Source organism: Mus caroli, unplaced genomic scaffold (genome assembly GCF_978045245.1).
Source record: "Mus caroli unplaced genomic scaffold, Mus_caroli_1 scaffold_12, whole genome shotgun sequence".
NCBI classification, from domain to species: domain Eukaryota; kingdom Metazoa; phylum Chordata; class Mammalia; order Rodentia; family Muridae; genus Mus; species Mus caroli.
This window is the reverse complement of record NW_028227267.1, coordinates 31,869,030-31,888,267: the sequence shown is the minus strand read 5'-3', so window position 1 is coordinate 31,888,267 and position 19,238 is coordinate 31,869,030. Positions and strand designations below refer to the sequence as shown.

General features: G+C 37.7%; 1 protein-coding gene across 6 annotated transcripts in view; it reads left to right on the top strand.

The window, feature by feature from the left end:
• Positions 1–19,238, top strand: part of Nrg3 (neuregulin 3) — a 1,083,337-nt gene that overhangs the window by 509,200 nt on the left and 554,899 nt on the right. The gene's annotated exons all lie outside the window — the stretch shown is intronic.

The window sequence follows — 19,238 nt, the reverse complement described above, 5'->3', positions numbered from 1 at the left end:
GTAGTTCACCAGCATATAAAGGACTCCATAGGTTTGTTTTGTTTTGTTTTGTTTTGTTTTGTTTTGTTTTGTTTTGTTTTGATATTGGTTAATTTTTTTGTTTGTTTTGTGCATGCTTTTATTTGGTTAAAGTTGAGTGTTATTTTGTTTATTTTTAGATTTGGAGGGTGGGGGTGATACATTGCTGTATTGGGTTTTTGTTTGATATTTGAGAAAGAGTTTAAATTTGGGTGGTAGGGAAGAAAGAGTATCTAGAAGGACTTGGGTAAGGGAAATATATGATCAAAACATTTACATTTAAAATTGTCTTAAATAATAAATAATTATTAAAAAGTTATAGCATGAAATATTAAAAAACAGGTAACTCAATCATTGGGCACAGGAACTAGCATCCTAATTTTGTAAGCTATACTAAATGTACCTCCTTGGGTGGCGAATCCTGGCAGATCGGCCATTTAAACCTGTGGCCTCTTGTTAGCTACATTTTGGCCTCCACTTGTCTCCTATCCAAAAGCCAGAATCCTTTTCTTCCTTCCTCTCTTCTGCTCTCTAACCTGGAAGTCAGGCCTACCCCTCACCCAGTGATTGAGCCCCTGAAATCTTTATTCATAAGGAGAAGGTTCTGCCACAAAAAACAAATAAGACCAAAAGAAAACAAATATAAAAACCCATAATGGGGTGTAAATAAATAAAATCAAAAGAAAAGCAGCTTCCAGAGTATTAAACCTTTACCATCCAGCTATTGGTCTCTCAGATTCCAAAATTCCAATATGTTAATTAATATGTTAATTTTTCTAGTCTTATCATTTACATCTTAGTAACAGAAATTAAATTTCCTCTTCATTAAAATCATGTTCTAAATTAAGAAAAAATGATTACCTCTTCATTTTAAGCTAGATATTCCTTGGTTTTACAGGTCACCTATTCTGGGGAAATTTTTTGTGCCCAGACATGCTTCTAAGCCTAGGTACTACTTCCTATGTATTCTCAGGCAAGGGCAGAGGCAGCTGCCATTGTCTTTTGCCACTAAGAATTTCTTGGGAAGTAAAAAAATCAGCAAGCAAACTTTTCTTGGGGAATTCTGGGTGTTTCCTAGAAAGAGGTGGTAGATAAGCTAGACTTATAAGGTGTGAGAAAATTTTACATACATGCACTTTTAATAAAATATATTTAGATATGTGATATAAATATATATTATAAATGCATCTTTTATATGAAGAGAACTGTATCTTTGTAACTTTGAGTAGACTGGGAATGTAGGACATTTTCAGTAGTTCATTGATCTTCCACAACATTCCTTTCCTTATTTATAGCAAGTCTAATAATAGGTACCCTGGAGCCTTTGATTTTAGAATACCTGCAGCCCCCAAAAAGAATTTATTTGAATTTTTTGAAGGTCTTATCTCTGATTTCCTTCAGCAAAGTTACCTTTGATTTATGCCTTGGGATAATTCAGCCTGGTTTTGAAGTAGGCTTTAGTTTAGAATCAAGTTCAGAAAAGAATTTATGTGATACCTCTTCAAGTAACAGAAATTGAATATAAATAAGAGTTTCTGAAAATATTCAATTGAGCCTTTATTAATTTATTGGCTTTTTAAAAGCCAAAATCATAAGCAACAAAATAAAATAAATGTTTAAAAATTAAAATTAGATTTCTAGGATGAAGCCTTATTAATAATACTAATATATATCTGTGTTGACACATTTTTTCTTTTTTTTTAATTATATATTTTCTTTATTTACATTTCAAATGTTGTCCCCTTTCCTGGTTTCCCCTCTGAAAATCCCCTATCCTTTCCCCCTCTTCCCCTGCTCTCCAACCCAGCAACTCCTGCTTCCTGGCCCTGGCATTCCCCTATATTGGGGCATAGAACCTTTACAGGACCAACGGCCTCTCTTCTCATTGATGACTGACTAGGTCATTCTCTGCTACAAATGCAGCTAGAGCCATGAGTCCCACCATGTGTTTTCTTTGATTCATTGTTTAGTCCCAGGGAACTCTGGGGGTACCGCTTAGTTCATATTGTTGTTCCTCCTATGGGGCTGCAAACCCTTTAGGCTCCTTGGGTAATTTCTGTAGCTCCTTCATTGGGGACCCTGTGTTTTGTCCAATAGATAGCTGTGAGCATCCGTTTCTGTATTTGTCAAGCACTGGCAGAGCCTCTCAGGAGACAGCTTTATCAGGCTCCTGCCAACTAGCACTTGTTAGCATCCACAATAGTGTCTGGTTTTGGTAGATATTTACAGGATGAAGCAGATTCTCAATGGTCATTCCTTCAGTCTCTGCTCCAAACTTTGTCTCTGTAACTCCTTCCATGGGCATTTTGTTGCCCATTCTAAGAAGGATCGAAGTAGCCACACTTTGGTCATCCTTCTTGAGTTTCATGTATTTTGCCAATTGTATCTTGGGTATTCTGAGCTTCTGGGCTAATATCCAGTTATCAGTGAGTGCATATCATGTGTGTTCTTTTGTGATTGGGTTACCTCCCAAAAATGTTTTAAAGTAATATTTTAAGTTAGAAAACATTTGAAATATTCTAATTTTATTTAAAATTTACTTCTCACTAGGTATTAATAGTATACTGTGTCTACATTAAAGAATTGGGAAGAGATCTATTAAATTAAGGCTAGTCATAAAAATAAGGATAGTGGTTTTATTATTTTACAGACCAAAAATATTTCCTTTATGTCAATATTCAGCCTTGAGTTTATTGGATTTTCAGGAACAATGGCATTACAATTCTACTCATTTCATGTTTATTTAATCATTATAGGAAGGTGAAGTTTGGATGCTTTTCATATTAGTTCATCTTTAGTCACTGTGCTTAAGTACTTCATAGAAGCAACTTAAGGGAGAAACTTATTTTGGCTCATGGTTTCCTTTCATAACTTATTTTTTATTTACATTTACTAAGTTGACTATGTTAGGTGGAATTTTGACTTTCACTTGCCTTTATTTAGAGACAAAGAGATGAGTTTGGACCAGGCATTGGTAAAGGATGAACACATGATTGCTAATCTTGATTGTCATCTTGAGTGGATTGATATATAATTTGAGCACATTTCTGGGTGCATTTGAGATCATTTCTAGAGAAGATTGACATGTGTGGAAGAAACTGAGGGGTTAATGTCCAATCTGTGTCTTTGCAGTGTCATACAAAGGACTGGAAGTCTGGACTGAATAAAGAGAAGGCTAGCTAGTATGTGCATTCTCCATTCTTCCCAGTAAATGGTGTACTTTGAAGTCATCACCAATGATCATTAGACCCCAGATTCTTCAAAGTTTCTAAAAGAACTCACAACAAAACTCTCCAGGAAGCTTTCAGACCTCATATTGACTATGTGATTGTTATTTCATATGGCAATGCATTCAGCCTAGACTGGCAATCCACAAAGTTCTCTGTTCTCTAGCATACTCAGTGGCCATTCTGGGAGGATCTTGTCTCAAGTAGCATAATCTAATCTACGAAGCCCTCTTTTATAATGAAATGCATGCATTGGTTTTGCTCTTCTAGAGAACTCTACTTGATACAGGATTTATTTAACTCCTTGCCCATCTCAGCATGTACTTTATTTGGTTTTCACCTGTTGCTCAAGCTGGCCCTGTAGATAGTCAGCCCAACTTCGTGCTTATGCATGGATCAGATATTATATCTTGATTTTTTAAGTCATATTTACTATGTGACAATTTCTTTAGCTCATTTTTCTCCTCTACTTTCAATGGATAGCCTAGTGAGTGAAATTTTAAATGAAAAGTCCATTCAGCCACCCTGACTTAAAGTTTTCCATATCTTCTTCTCTTTAATTTAGAGAGAAATCAATAAAAGATTTAATCATTCATGATAGCAGTTCAATTATGTTCATGTTTGCATATGTGAGAGAATCTATGCCCTTGCTTCTAGTGACACTGAAGAAAACATTTAATTGAAAATTGATCATCAGGCCTGTGAAAAGAGCTCAGTAAAGTTCTTGCCATACAGGCATAAGGTTCTAAGTTCTATCTGAGATAATTTGTAAAACAAAACCTGGTATAGTTCTGTGGACTTATAATATCAGCTTTGAATAAATTAATACAGATCTATCCATTGAATATGCTAACCAGCCACCTTAACCTACATGGCGAATGATAGATCCTGTACCAAAGAAATAGAACAACGGAGAAGATGCATGGTGCCTGAATCATGACATGTACGACTTACTCTCTGACCTGCTACACACATCATCTTGCACCCATATGCACACACAAACCACAAACATACACAGACACACACACACACACACACATGCAGAGAGAGAGAGAGAGAGAGGAGAGGAGACACAGAGAGAGAGAGACAGAGAGACATACACACATACACCCATACACAATTGCTCACCATAAATATTTGTGTTTGTCCCATGTTTCTCCCATTATTTATCAATTATTTTTTTCTCTTACTTCCCTTTGAATATCAATGGCTGTAGGATTACATCTCAACAACTGAGTTTTTAGCTATTAAAAAAAAAACTGACTCAAAGTGAATCTATTCCTTGATAGTGCTATAACTTAAGTAAATGTATGTGATATTTGGCAGAAAAAAAATTTCTAGGTGGAGAGCAAGAATATATCTTACCACAGAAAAACTTCAACAACTCAATTTTGTGCTTGACTGCATGAAGACAATAGAGGCATCCATGTTAGGCAATCATTTCAAGCAGTTTCCAGGGACTTCAACCCTTTGCTGTCTTGATGATAATATACTTGTCCTATTTTGTCTGTGAAAACTCTGTTCCTTTTAGCACCTATTAGTCAAAGCTTGCACAGCCTTTGACTGTCCTTTTTGGATTGGGCTCCAGTTTGTCATCCACATCTTTTCTTCAGCCACAGAAGTACACCTACATGTATACACACACACACACACACACACACACACACACACAAAACCTCAGTCACACAATCAAATGACCCTTTAGCCAAAATTGTATATCATTTAATTATATGCTAGATTCATTTATTGTCAACAGCCTTTCCAGATTCTCATTACAATTAACAATATTCTACTTTAATTTATAGAGTATCTGTCACTCTTTCTGCTCAGCTTGAATGAGGCAAACATATTTCAAAAATCACTTCTAAATCATGAAATTTAAGCATTTTCCCCAGTGGCATCTATTTTAACATATAATTAAAAGCACAGGCTTTTGATCTATAAAACTATACTTTGGAAACGAATGCAGCAGTCTTTAAATTTTCATATGAATCCTTCCCATGGGGCTATTTCTAAGCTAGAGAAGACTGAAGGGGTGGAGGAGTTTTCTATAAGGTACCTGTTTGGCTTGAAATGAAATAGAGGGGTGGTGGCAAAAAAGGCTGTGGACTGTCCTTCAGAGTCCCAGATTCAAGGCTCCTGTCTCTTTTTTTGTAGACAGTATCAGTTTTGGTGGACTTTGATAACTCTCAGGGCTTTAATCATTTCATCTATCTTTAAGAAGTACCCTACCTAGACTATCCAATATAAAATTTGTAAAAACATGAAACTCAGGAAGAAGGAAGACCAAATGTGGATAATTCATTCCTTCTTAGAATGGGGAACAAAATATCCATGGAAAGAGTTACAGAGACAAAGTTTGGAGCTGAGACAGAAGAAAAGACCATCCAGAGACTGCCCCACCTGGGGATCCATCCCATATACAACCACCAAACTGAGACACTATTGCATATGCCAGCAAGATTTTGCTGACAGGACCCTGATATAGCTATCTCTTGTGAGGCTATGCCAGTGCCTGGAAAATATACAAGTGGAAGCTCATAGTCATCTATTGGATGGAACACAGGGCCCCCAATGAAGGAGCTAGAGAATGTACCCAAGGAGCTAAAGGGGTCTGCAAACCTATGGGAGGATCAGCAATATGAACTAACCAGTACCCCCCAGAGCTGTGTCTCTAGTTTCATAAGTAGCAGAGGATAGCCTAGTCGGCCATCAAAGGGAGGAGAGGCCCTTGGTCTTGAGAAGATCATATGGCCCAGTACAGGGGAATGCCAGGGTCAGGAAGCAGGCAGGAGTGGGTGGGTTGGGGAGTCGGGTGGGGGAAAGGTATAGGGGACTTTCATGATAGCATTTGAAATGTAAATGAAGAAAATATCTAATAAAAAAAAGAGAAGTGCCCTACCTGCTGTTCTACAGTGTATTGTATAGTCTACTGTGTGGACAGTGTAGAGATTGATGCCTAGTTCTGAGACAAAGGAAAGGAGGCTCATAGCACAAGTGATCTGACATCCTGCTGAAGGCAGAGTAAAATGCTGCTTTTTGAATTCTAAGGGCATTTTTCTAATAGTGTTTTGAAGAAATTTTATAAAAATCATCACTAATTTTATGAACTTAGAAATTTGTTGACTTAGCAGTTTGCTCTATTCTGTATTGAGACCACATTTTTATCTATCAAAAAATAAATTGAATTATTTCAATTTATGACTAATTTCTTAGGAATTATAATTAATATTTTCAAGCATTATCTGTTCAGAACTCTAGTCAGAACCCCTTTAAGCATTATTTTTATTGTTCTTATTTGCACATCCATGCTATGTATGGATTCTCCCTTCCCTTTGTTTCTTTCTCTATTTCTCTCTCCTCTCCCTCCCCTCAATTCTCCCCTTACTCCCCCTCTCCCCTTATTTATACTCTTAGCCACTCACTTATTTGTCTAAGTGGCAATTTCTAAGCATGCATTACAAAAATGCTTTGGGAACAGATATTTACATATAATTATCATGATGTTAGTGGTGCAAGAAAGAAAAAAGGTACAGGAATATCAGAGCTACATATCCAAGGAGGAAGATGCTATTTATAGCTGAGAATTTAAAGAAATGCTTCAGACTGAAAAACCTTTAAACATGCAGATAAACTAGGGATCTTCCCCCTCAAGAATCCTTAACAATTACCAAGTGATTTATTATGGGTCAGATTTTTACTCAGACAGCCACATAAGGTGTGTGTAGTGCAAAAGTAGATGGAGTTAAGGTAGAACCATAGAGCAGCGGCCATTGCATGTCAAGAGCAGTTCAGGTATTAATTTAATGAGTAGGAAGAATTCAATTAAAAAACTATTAAAAGCCAGGTGCGGTGGTACATGCCTTTATTCCCAGCACTTGGGAGGCAGAGGCAGGCAGATTTCTGAGTTCGAGGCCAGCCTGGTCTACAGAGTGAGTTCCAGGACAGCCAGGGCTACACAGAGAAACCCTGTCTTGAAAAACAAAAACAAACAAACAAAAAAGCTAAACCAACCCTCCCCCCCAAAAAAAACCTATTAATAATTTAATGCCAGAAAGGAAATTTTCTGATTAAGCCTATAAGACTGTCTACAAATTATTATAGAAATAAAGTTCACTGTAAAGTGTCTCCCAATTAAATATGCAGTTTCTATTTGTACTGAGCAACAATTCCTCAACTCTGTATCAAAAAAGTTGAAGGTTTACAGTTTGCTAAATGGTAGCATATATGTTTTCAGAAAATGTATGCCTCTGAACCTATTCATAAATAATAAATGAACTCACTATAAAAATGTGAAGTCATGCCTGTTATATATAAGATGGGAATCTGGATAAATTCAAAACTCCAGGAAGTTGTAGTAGAAAGTGGCCAGCCTTTCTATATAAAGAAGGTTTCTCATGTACTCCAGGTTTGGATTTGCTGCTCAGATGTCTGCGTGGGTCATTATCAGAGAAAATATGACCTTCTTCACTGTTCCCTTGCTTGGGTATCTATTACTACACAACTAATTAACTAAAGCCTAGTGGGGTGAATCAATGTTTTCTTTTGCTTATGAATATGTGAATTGTGAATTCATTGAGGGCCCATTTAGCTCCCAGGGGATTCCCTGTACAATTATGGTCAGATATTGTCTGCACTAGAGTTAACTGGAAGAATTATTCACATATTTTCCAGTATTCATTCACAGGGATTGGCATCTGAGATAGGCCCTAGGCCAGGAATTAGACTGAGGCTGTAAGCCAAAATACCTGCTTGGGGGTCTCTTCATTTTATACTTGCAAAGCAATCAGAATTTTGATTTTGGCATTTGGCCTCACCCTGTGTAACCAACCAACTATTCCTGGAGAACCAGGGACAACTGAAGTTTCAAGTCCACCTGCATTGAGGATGGCTCCAGGATCACGCCATTCATCTGTAATCACAGTTCATACAGGTCCACAAAAAGGTACCCTGACTCTTATGAAGAGATTGTTAACAATGGATATTCATTTTAAAATGTGTGATACTTCTCATAAAATCTCAAAACTTATTATTTACTGAGTAAACTTAATGTCTTGAAGAAAAATTCATGTGACAATTTTCTCCAATACAAATACCTTGAAATTCACATTTCTATTTCATCAGTTGTAAGAAACAATCAACCTTTTAATATCACAATTCTTTGTGTACCAGTGAAAACAACAGCAATTACACATAATAGTCATAACACTAATTCCACAATGCTAACATAATATGAATATTAAGTTGATAAAAATATTTTGAAGTTCTAGAGATTTATCCATAAATTCCTTTTTATATACAATTCATGTATATTAAATAAATCCTTGAAAACATATACAAATTAATGTTTTAAAAACAATATGTATAAAACCTAAGTCAAACTGCTTTTAAAATACTTTTACCATTTTTCCTTCACTATCCCTATGCTTGGTAGCAGACAATCCCCATTTTCCCATTCATCCACCTCCTAGCAGCCACAAATCATCTCTTTGTTTTGGAGATTGATCTCTGGGCCTTCAACAGAAAGAGATTAACTCAAGGTACACCCTTCTTTGTCTGCCTGCTTCGATCCTTCCTAGATATTATATGTAACTATGAATATCATCATTGGTGTCTTCCTTAAGTCCTTTCCATGATAGGACAGTCACTACTGAAAAAAACAGAGAAGGGACTTCTACCACATGCATTTAGAATATGATAAGATAATGTGCTGAGCAATGTTCTTTGGGGAATTACAGGCTGTACTCCAGTTGAGCTAAGGTCTGAACTATGATGGCCATAATTCACCTTTATGACACAGTAGGCGTTCCCTTATGTTCCTGGAACTCTGGCCCCTGCCTAAGGTATCACCTCCTACAGCTCCCACAAGAGAAGCATGGTCAGTAGTCAACTAAGCAATGGCCCAAGCTTCTGACCTTCAGGCTAAACTCCTCCCCAGTTACCTAGCAACAGTGAAGACCATAAAAAGGGGTGCTCAGCCCCCACCTTGCTCTCTTACTCTTATGCTTTCTTACTCTTACTCCTTTGTTCCTTTACCTCTCACTTCTCTAACTTCTCTCTCCTCTTCCTTTTCTCTTCCTCTCCTCTCCTCTCCTCTCCTCTCCTCTCCTCCTCTCCTCTCCTCTCCTCTCCCTCTCCTCTCCTCTCCTCTCCCTCTCCTCTCCTCTCCTCTCCTCTCCTCTCCTCTCCTCTCCTCTCCTCTCCTCTCCTCTCCTCTCCTCTCCTCTCCTCTCCTCTCCTCTCCTCTCCTCTCCTCTCCTCTCCTCTCCTCTCCTCTCCTCTCCTCTCCTCTCCTCTCCTCTCCTCTCCTCTCCTCTCCTCTCCTCTCCTCTCCTCTCCTCTCCTCTCCTCTCCTCTCCTCTCCTCTCCTCTCCTCTCCTCTCCTCTCCTCTCCTCTCCTCTCCTCTCCTCTCCTCTCCTCTCCTCTCCTCTCCTCTCCTCTCCTCTCCTCTCCTCTCCTCTCCTCTCCTCTCCTCTCCTCTCCTCTCCTCTCCTCTCCTCTCCTCTCCTCTCCTCTCCTCTCCTCTCCTCTCCTCTCCTCTCCTCTCCTCTCCTCTCCTCTCCTCTCCTCTCCTCTCCTCTCCTCTCCTCTCCTCTCCTCTCCTCTCCTCTCCTCTCCTCTCCTCTCCTCTCCTCTCCTCTCCTCTCCTCTCCTCTCCTCTCCTCTCCTCTCCTCTCCTCTCCTCTCCTCTCCTCTCCTCTCCTCTCCTCTCCTCTCCTCTCCTCTCCTCTCCTCTCCTCTCCTCTCCTCTCCTCTCCTCTCCTCTCCTCTCCTCTCCTCTCCTCTCCTCTCCTCTCCTCTCCTCTCCTCTCCTCCTCTCCTCCTCTCCTCCCCTCCCCTCCCCTCCCCTCCCCTCCCCTCCCCTCCCCTCCCCTCCCCTCCCCTCCCCTCCCTTACCCTCCCCTCCCCTCCTCTCTCTCTCTCTCTCTCTCTCTCTCTCTCTCTCTCTCTCTCTCTCTCTCTCTCTCTCTCCTCTCTCCTCTCTCCTTTCTCCTCTCTCCTCTCTTTCTCCCTGCATTTCTATAATAAAGCTCTTAAACCATAGAGAGTCTCTGCTCTATCAAGACCAGCTGCGCACTCTGGTCAGTGTTAGGAACTTCTTCCCCTATTCCCTCTCCCCTACAACCCTAGTGCTTTAGCAAGGTAGCTCCGGGGTCCCCTGTCTGGGGCTGCACCTCCTCCCCACCTCTGGACTTTAGGCCCCTTTTCCTCCCCCACTTCTCCTTAGGGCCTCACTGCCACCCTCCTTTATTTTGTTCCCTACAATGTTCTGCTTTTAAAACTTGAGAGGAAGGATGAGATAGAAGACACGTGTTGAAAACCAATCCCCATGCTGGGCCTACTCTATACACAAAAAGGCTTCAGATGCTGAGTGATTCTTTTACTGAAGTCCTATGATAAAAGCAAACTTTTAAGGAGAGATAATTGTACTCTAGCCTATAACTGAAGCAGATTTCTGTAACCCAATTGCAGCATGCTAACTCTCCCTCTTGCATTAAAATCAAGGATAGGTTTAGCTCAAGCAACTGAGAACTGATATTTTGAGAGCTTAGAGAGAGGGTATTTGGATATTTAGACATACAGGCAATAATGCTGTGGTTTGAACTATGTAGAATAGGCATGAAGGATATATGAACAAAATTGTATCTGGTGTCACAACCATCATAAAATTATTTATTCTGAGTACATTGGACATATTTCTGAACCTTTGGTTCCAATCATCAAGCAAGGAGATTAATCATTACACAACTCCACATCAGGAGTTGTTCTCCACTCCCTGGTTACTCTTACTCTAGAAATCTGCACCTTTGGACTTGATCTCCTTAATCAAGAGCCTTAGATTCATCTAGTTCCAGACCTGTAAGCTAACTGAGTCACTGGGAAAGAATTCATCATTAAATTTTGACATACTTTCAGAGAAGGAAACTGCTACTTCTATGCATATCATTGGGTTCTGATCATTGTGTGACTAGGTGTGTGGTTAGTAGAAATACAGGAAATTAGAGATTGAGATTTAGTCATTAGAAGTTCCATTTAGTTTTATAATAGAATCCTGATTTAAGTGAAATTGGTGAGGTGATAAAGAGAAAGAGTCCATTAAGTGAACTAGAGTAGATTCCATGAAATAGCTGAGTCAATTCATAAAAGTCATGTCAAGATGAGAAAAGCATCCAGAGTGTGTCCCTGAATGGCACAAAAACACTGTCATGACTAGAGCTTATGTGGATGATGTCTATAATGGTTGATATAATTTATCAATTTGATTACCAAAGTAATACATCTTTGGTCATATCTCTGAAGACTTCTCTAGATTGGGTTCATTGACAGAGGAAACCACAACTTCAGTGTGGGCGGTAACATTTCATGGGATGGGACCTAAACTGAGAAGGAGAAAGAAAAACCCAGCACTGGTATTTATAGCTCTCTGCTTCATAATTTGAATGCAACTCAGACAGCCATCTCCTAATGCTATCTCACCTTGACTGCCTTATCAATTAAAATAAACCCTTACTTTTTAATGTTTTTTTACTCAGTTGTTTATTTTGTCAAAGCAAAGAGACAAATTATTAATACAATGAATATTATAATGTCAATGGTAATCTATTGGTGTATTATAGGAAAGACGCCTCCCTACTACAGCAAATAGGTGACTTATAGGTGTTGTTGGCAATACATTCATCTTAAAGGCTTATTTAAAATTAGTATCCAATAACAAAATAATAAAAGGAAGAAAATATAAATGTTGTAATGTCACTATATAGTTTGGGCTTCCATGGGAACAGCTTTTACGTAAATGTGTGTGTGTGTGTGTGTGTGTGTGTGTGAGTTTGTGTGTAGGACTATGATTCTGTTAAGAGATTGACTCACACAAATCTGAGGTTTGGAAAATCAAAAATCTAAATCTTCCAGTAGACTAGATATTGGGTTATGATTTCTAGTCTGAGGAAGAATTCTCTTGTTTTTAAACTCATTGATCATATATACAAACCAATCTAATATATGGTCACATACTATGACCCATGGCAAGCTTGATATTAAGATTAATCATCACAAGGGAACTTGCATTAACTGAGTTCAGTCTTGAGAGTGTGAATTGCATGTTCTGATGGATTAGAATGGTTGAAATTCTCACTAGGGTTTGGGAAATGAAAGTCATTCATAAGCAATCACTGATTCCTTCTGTGTTCACCCATTTTTATTTAAAAACTTGCTTACTCTGAAAAAAATCCCTCTTGCGCTTGCACAGCCTATTGTTAAGTGAGGGAGTATTTGCAGGGCTTCCCTGTTCAGCTCATTTACACAGCTCTGGCCCAGCAGTGCATTGTAAATGTCTACCATAAAGGTTTGCTAGTTATTGCACTTAATTTGTATTCAGATGGAAGCAAAGAGAAGGAAAAATACACAAGCAGTAGTCTTGTAATTACGCTACATAAAATTATTAGGCAATCTTGAAAATTGTTAGTGGGAAGCTGCCCATCATGCATAAAAATAATTTTGATTTCAACATCCAGAGTTTAATGTGAGAATGATTGTAGGGAGACCACACTGTTAATTTTTCCTTTAATTATTCAAGCACATTTGAATTTGTTTTAAAGAAAGTGATAGCTTGATAAAGTTGAATCACTGCAGTCAAGATAATGCTGCTTTGGCTGTGTGACAAAGTTCATTTTCTAAGACATGCTGTGAACTGTAAAACTATGAGAACAGCAAAGAACATTTTTTTCTTTGTTTCCCTAACCTCTCTAATGACAAGTAGTAAATAATTGATATATTTCCAGGCAAACTGAAGAACATTATATTGTAGGCATATCCAGGTTTTTCAGATAATTTTGTCTGAAAGGTTGAAAAGTCTTTAAACTCCAAGTTCTCATGACACATTATTCATTCAAATAATTTTCAATTTAGTGTCATGTGCTTCAGTAAAACATTAATATATTTACATTCTTATTATTAATAATTTATTGCAAAATTTAGGCTATCAATAGTTAATTTAAATAAGTTACCTCTACAAGGGTTCAAATATAATTAATTACACACATTTATTTAAAAAAAAACAAAACACTTGTTCAGGTCAGGAATGATTTTAATCTCAGGCTTTTAATGCCAACAATCAGGAGACTGCAGGAGGAGAATGTCTGTGAGTTTGAGGCCTGCCATTTCTACTCAGTAAGTTCCAGGACAGCCAAAACTACATAGAGAGGTCTGAATCTAAAAAAAAATAAAAGCAGAACAAAATATAAGTGTTCTGTAATAGTTTGCGAACTATAATTCATAACTTTTGAGTAGTAGTCAAAAGTTTAATGAATATCTAAAGTGTGTGTGTGTGTGTGTGTGTGTGTGTGTGTGTGTGTGTGTGTGTGTGTGATAGAGAGAGGAAGATTTGGAAGGCCTCTCCTAACTCACATCTCCATAATATAAGTGAAGTTATCTCAGTCCTTTGCTACCTCTTTATAACATGACATTCTGACACACTTTTTTTTTTCTTTTTCTTTTTCAATTTTTTCTTTTCTTTTTTTTAATTGGGTATTTATTTCATTTACATTTCCAATGCTATCCCAAAAGTCCCCCACATGCTCCCCCACCCACTCACCCCCCACCCACTCCCACTTCTTGGCCCTGGCATTCCTCTGTACTGAGGCATATAAAGTTTGCAAGACCAATGGGCCTCTCTTTCCACTGATGGCCAACTAGGCCATCTTCTGATTCATATGCAGCTAGATACATGAGCTCCGGGGGTTACTGGGTAGTTCATATTGTTGTTGCACCTACAGGGTTGCAGATCCCTTTAGCTCCTTGTGTACTTTCTCTAGCTCCTCCATTGGGGGCCCTGTGATCCATCCAATAGCTGACTGTGAGCATCCACTTCTGTGTTTGCTAGGCCCCGGCATAGCCTCACAAGAGACAGCTCTATCTGACACACTCTTACAAAGCAGTGCAGTTGCTCTGACAAACACACAGATGCTCTCAAAATGGACTGTTCTATGAAAGCAAGACCTACCCACCTCCTCAGAGAATGCTAACCTGAGAAGGTGGCAGACAAAAATTGTCTTTGTGCTTCTATGAGGAGACTGTCCAAGAATAGAGAGGGTGGAGGATAAACGCCATAGCCATCATAGAACGTAAAATCACATTCCTTTGGACCTTTAGGATGAGCAACCTCCTCTTAACCTTGTTTGATCAGGCTTTTTGCTGTTTATGAACTATTTATCCCAACCTTGCTGAGTTACTCTTATTTGTCTTCTCAGCCTCACAGAGCTGTTCTACTTGCATTCTGCCTACATCTTGGCAACATCAATGTTTCTTGGGTGACTTCTGATCTTTTTCTTCTGTGCTTTGCATTTGGAAGGATGCCTATATTGCAAAAGTATTAAGAAAAGTCCGATCTCACCTCATTTCCGATCTCACCTCATTTCTTTGACTCTCTTTGGTAGGCTACATGGTCCTTTGCATATAAATCCTATTCCATACTATTCATATGTAAATATAGAAAGTAGCACTTTAGTGAGATAGTTTACAGATTCTTTAAATACTGTTTATATATCATCCCCTGCATTCAATTGGAAAAAATGGGGCATAGTCTAATTCAACATTTAAAGTCAAGATTAAGGCTTTCCTGAATTAGTCTCTGGAATGATTCATTCTGTTTGTACATTTTCACAAGATCCCACCTATGAAAATTGTATATACTTATCATCATTGTGATTTGTTTCTAAAATTTTCCAATGTTAGCATAATGACTTTCTCTGTCTTTCTGAAAATAAAGGAAAAGGGGGAAATAATCCTCAGTAGGTAATATAGTACCTATTGTTAGAACTGTTCAGTTGAGAGGAGTTGCTGAGAAGTGCTGCTGAGTTGAAATCTAAGGACTAAGTTCAGCAGAGAATAAAGAAAAAATGGTGTTCAGAAACAAATGTGACAAAATCGGTTTGATGGAAAATGTGTAACATCAAAACATGTGTGAGAACAGGGATCAGATAGAAAACCAATGCCAGTTGAGATGGCTAGTTGACCTGAATCGTGACAGGTTCTGCAAGCCCTTTTCACTAGCATTGGTTTTGTGCCACAGTTTTGCTAATAAAACCAAATGCCGACTGCTTTTTATCTGGCACATGTTGTTTAAAACTTTCAATGCACACATTTAGGAAAACTGAGGCACAGAAAATTACAGTTCGTAGTCACAGACACTGGATAATCTAGACACAAATTATGAGACCTAGACTTCCTGCTTCTTATAGGTGATTTATCCCTGTTGGGTAAGGGGGGATGGTTGTGTGAGGGGTGCCCATCAGATTTGCATGATTGAATCAGAGTTATCATTAGTCTGGCCTCTGAGAGCACCTATTGGAAAGAAGTCAGAGGGGTTGCTGAGACCAGAGAGCTGCCATACAGAAGAGCAACTGAGTGATGATGGTCTTTGAAGCAAGAAGTGTTAGAGAGTGTTTATTTTGTAAAGAAGAATTTCAGTTTAACCAGGACACCTTGAAGTGAAGGCTTTGAATTGGAAAGAAGGTTTTAAATTGCTATCAGAATTTTTCATTTTAGTGATTGAAACATTTCAGGGCCAAATGTGCCATGCTGTACCTTTATGGAGGGGATTATTTGTGGTGAATAACTGCCAACTCCTCCAGCACAGGATCCCTGAGTATGGGTTCAGAAGAAACAGCAATTCACTTCATCACAGGTGGGGACTGATTGTGTTTCTGAACAACCAGGTTTTGGAGATCTTTAAACCTAATTATCATGACCTGTAAACTTGTGGGTTCATACCTCATGGGAGAAAGATTGAATTGTGAATGAGAAGCTGACTTTGCGGTCTACATAAGTGGACCCAGAAGCAATAAGGGAAAAGGTTTATTTGATTATACAAGTGGAAGGAGGAATAAATATCTATCCTTGCCTCGTTTACTGAGAACATTAGTGTTTTGATGATTATAGAAATGGCACTACGCACAACACCCTCCAATGCCTCTAACTTTTAATTTATGTTATGAAAAAAAATGCTATACTTAAAACCTTTTCCTTTGTATTGGAATCAAATCCCAGAATTTCACAAACATTTGTTTGAGAGTTACTGAGCTGCTTCTTCAAAAGAAAATGATATTTTTTGAATAAATCAACTTTGTAAATCCAAAACAGAACTTCAAAATAAATTGTAACAGCACACACTAAACTGAGGCTGTGGCTATAAATCAAGAACATAACTGCTATTTATACACATAAATATTAAACCACAATCAAGTTTTTTTCCATGATGGAGTTGTGCTGCTAAGTTTAATGGGATAATCAGTTTTTACAACAGGAAAATCCATTAATAGAATCCAAATATAATCTCTCTATATTTTTACTTTAAGAAAAAATAGTGACTAAGAACTGGAAAAGAGTTTCTTTGGGTGACTGAAGCATGAGTGTAAATGGTACAGAAATCAATAACTATTCTCCAATGAGTCTAGGGTCAAGCCAATGAATTTCTTCCCTACAAGAATTGAGAGCCACAAATCACCTTCTCAAATTACAAATATGGATTCAGATGTTTAGAAAAATGAAAATTTCACCACTCATGCAAGTTACTATGATCCTTTGGTTAAATTATTTCTGTTTAACTTGGTTTTGTCTTGGCCAGATACTAATGAGTACCGAATAACTTATATAGAGTAGGCTAACTGCATCTCCATTTATCACATACCACTACATTTTGAAGAGATCTTCTCCTTTGAGGGATTAGGTTTCTATGTAGTCATAGAGTGAAAAATGCAATATTTCATATATATGATCCAAGGTTTTCCACTATATTCATATTATTTCATGTTTCGTGAAAGGCCTGAGATTTAGCATCTGTCTGATGACTGTTTGCATGCATGTGAAAGAAGACAGTCAAACAGACTCAGAATGAATTTTTTAGCCTATGTGGTACTTCTTAGATGTCTTAATAAAGCAACTCCAGTGAAGTCACCAAGAACTCAGCCCTTTCTTGACCATCAAAGTTTCGAATAAATGTCTTATAAAACCCTTTTCAACACTGTCTCTCTGAAAAAAACATGTAGCTTGTTTCCTGATTGAAATATAAAGCCATCGTTGGTCATGGCACTATCTGGGTTTATAGATTTGGTTTATTTGTCATGGTGATTTAGCCTTCTTCCCCACTGGTCCTAGATACAGAAGGGATCCTGCCTTCCTCACTCTATGTCACAATTGAAATCATTGAGTTATATCCTTTGTTGCAGGCAGAAAATAACTCAAATTAGGCATGATGTGCTTTCTCACTACCACTGTGGTTATTCAGCACATCATTGTATCTTAATACTCATCAGTATTTATTTTATAATGTATTCATCTTCAAAAAAAACAGACAACAAAGCAAATTGGATTTAAAATTCACAGAGCTGCATTTATTTAATATCACCCTTTTCATCTTTTGCTGTAACAGATATCATTCCATCTCATGAAAATTACTTAAGAAATATCTTTTATTCTCAGAATGGCAGCTTAGTTTACTTTAGCTCAAATTTTGCAATATAGAGAATCTGGAGAACATTTGTTAATTTTTGATGAAGGTAAACAAATATTGCTACATGACATCATAATGGCTCCTATAAAAATTTTTACTAAAGAAATAAATTTTTATTCATACATAAACCTATACAGTGACATTTGTTGCAGCACAGATGCCCAAAAGTGAAAACAACTTAAATGCCAATCAGCAAGTAAATGGATAAACAAATCTTCTTGGAAAGGGATTCTGTGATTAATAAACAAACATTAATATATCTTATCTGAGTATATTTTCAGACATTTCCATAGAAATTATTATTTGTGAAAGGTGCCAAAAAACAAACAAATAAACAAAGAAAAACAAAAACAAAACAAAACAAAACAAAACTTTCTAATTCCCCAACCCCAAACCTGTAAGAATTAATTGGGAATTAACCAGAGATTTCAGTGATTGGAGTAAGAGTGTGAATGTGAAATTGTCAGCATGAAAGAACTTCTTGGAGATTGGGTATCAATTTGTAACCAATATACTTATAGCTACAAGAATATCTCTATGCATAAAAACTCATTAAAGAGTTAATGTTGGAGTTGAGAAAATGGCTCAATATTTAGACTAGTTTCTATAACACGAGTTCAAAACCTAAGCAACCACATTAAATAGACTGGTCCAACAGTATATGCTTATATTCCAAGTGGCAGTAAGGCTGACATCAGATGATTCAGTGGATTTGTTAGCCAGAATATCTAACCTATTCAACAGTCTTCATATTCACTGAGAGACTTCATCTCGAAATATAAGGCATAGAATACTTGAGGAAGACAATGGACATTAAACACTGATCTTCATAAACATATGCACTAGCAGCATCAGCTTCAGCAACAGCAACAATAGATTACAAGGTAAATGAGGTTTTTTTTTTAATGTGAAAGTCATAAAACTAAAATTTGTGTTGCTAAAACCCTTTCCTGCACTGTGATAAAATACTCAGAAAAAAGCAAGTTTTAAAAACAGGATTATGTTAGATCACAGTTCAAAGTACATTTTCTCATGGTGGGAATAATATCATGGTGGCAGGAGCCTGAAGAAAACATTAACAGAAGATTGATAAACAAGAACCATAAGCAAATGAATTCATGCTACCCCTAACCCTTTCTCTGTGTCTGCAGTCTGCTCACACAGAAAGTGTCTTCCACACTTGTTTATTGTAATTGAGATAATCTCCCACATGCATCTGCAAGCCTATCACCCAGGACATTGTGGAATCTGTTTAAATGACAGTTAACACCTGTCATACCCACAGATAAATCTTTACAATTCTCACATATGCAACTAAAACAAATAACTAGTAACTCTTGCCATTTGTATCTACTGTCAGCATTTGATGCTCTGAAGTCCATGTTTTAAAGTCCTGCCTCGTAGAAGGGATTGAGTGACACAGTTCTCACCCCTGCAGCAGAGCTAGCAGGATGTGGGCTTCCATTAGTGCTCATGGTTGCTGTGG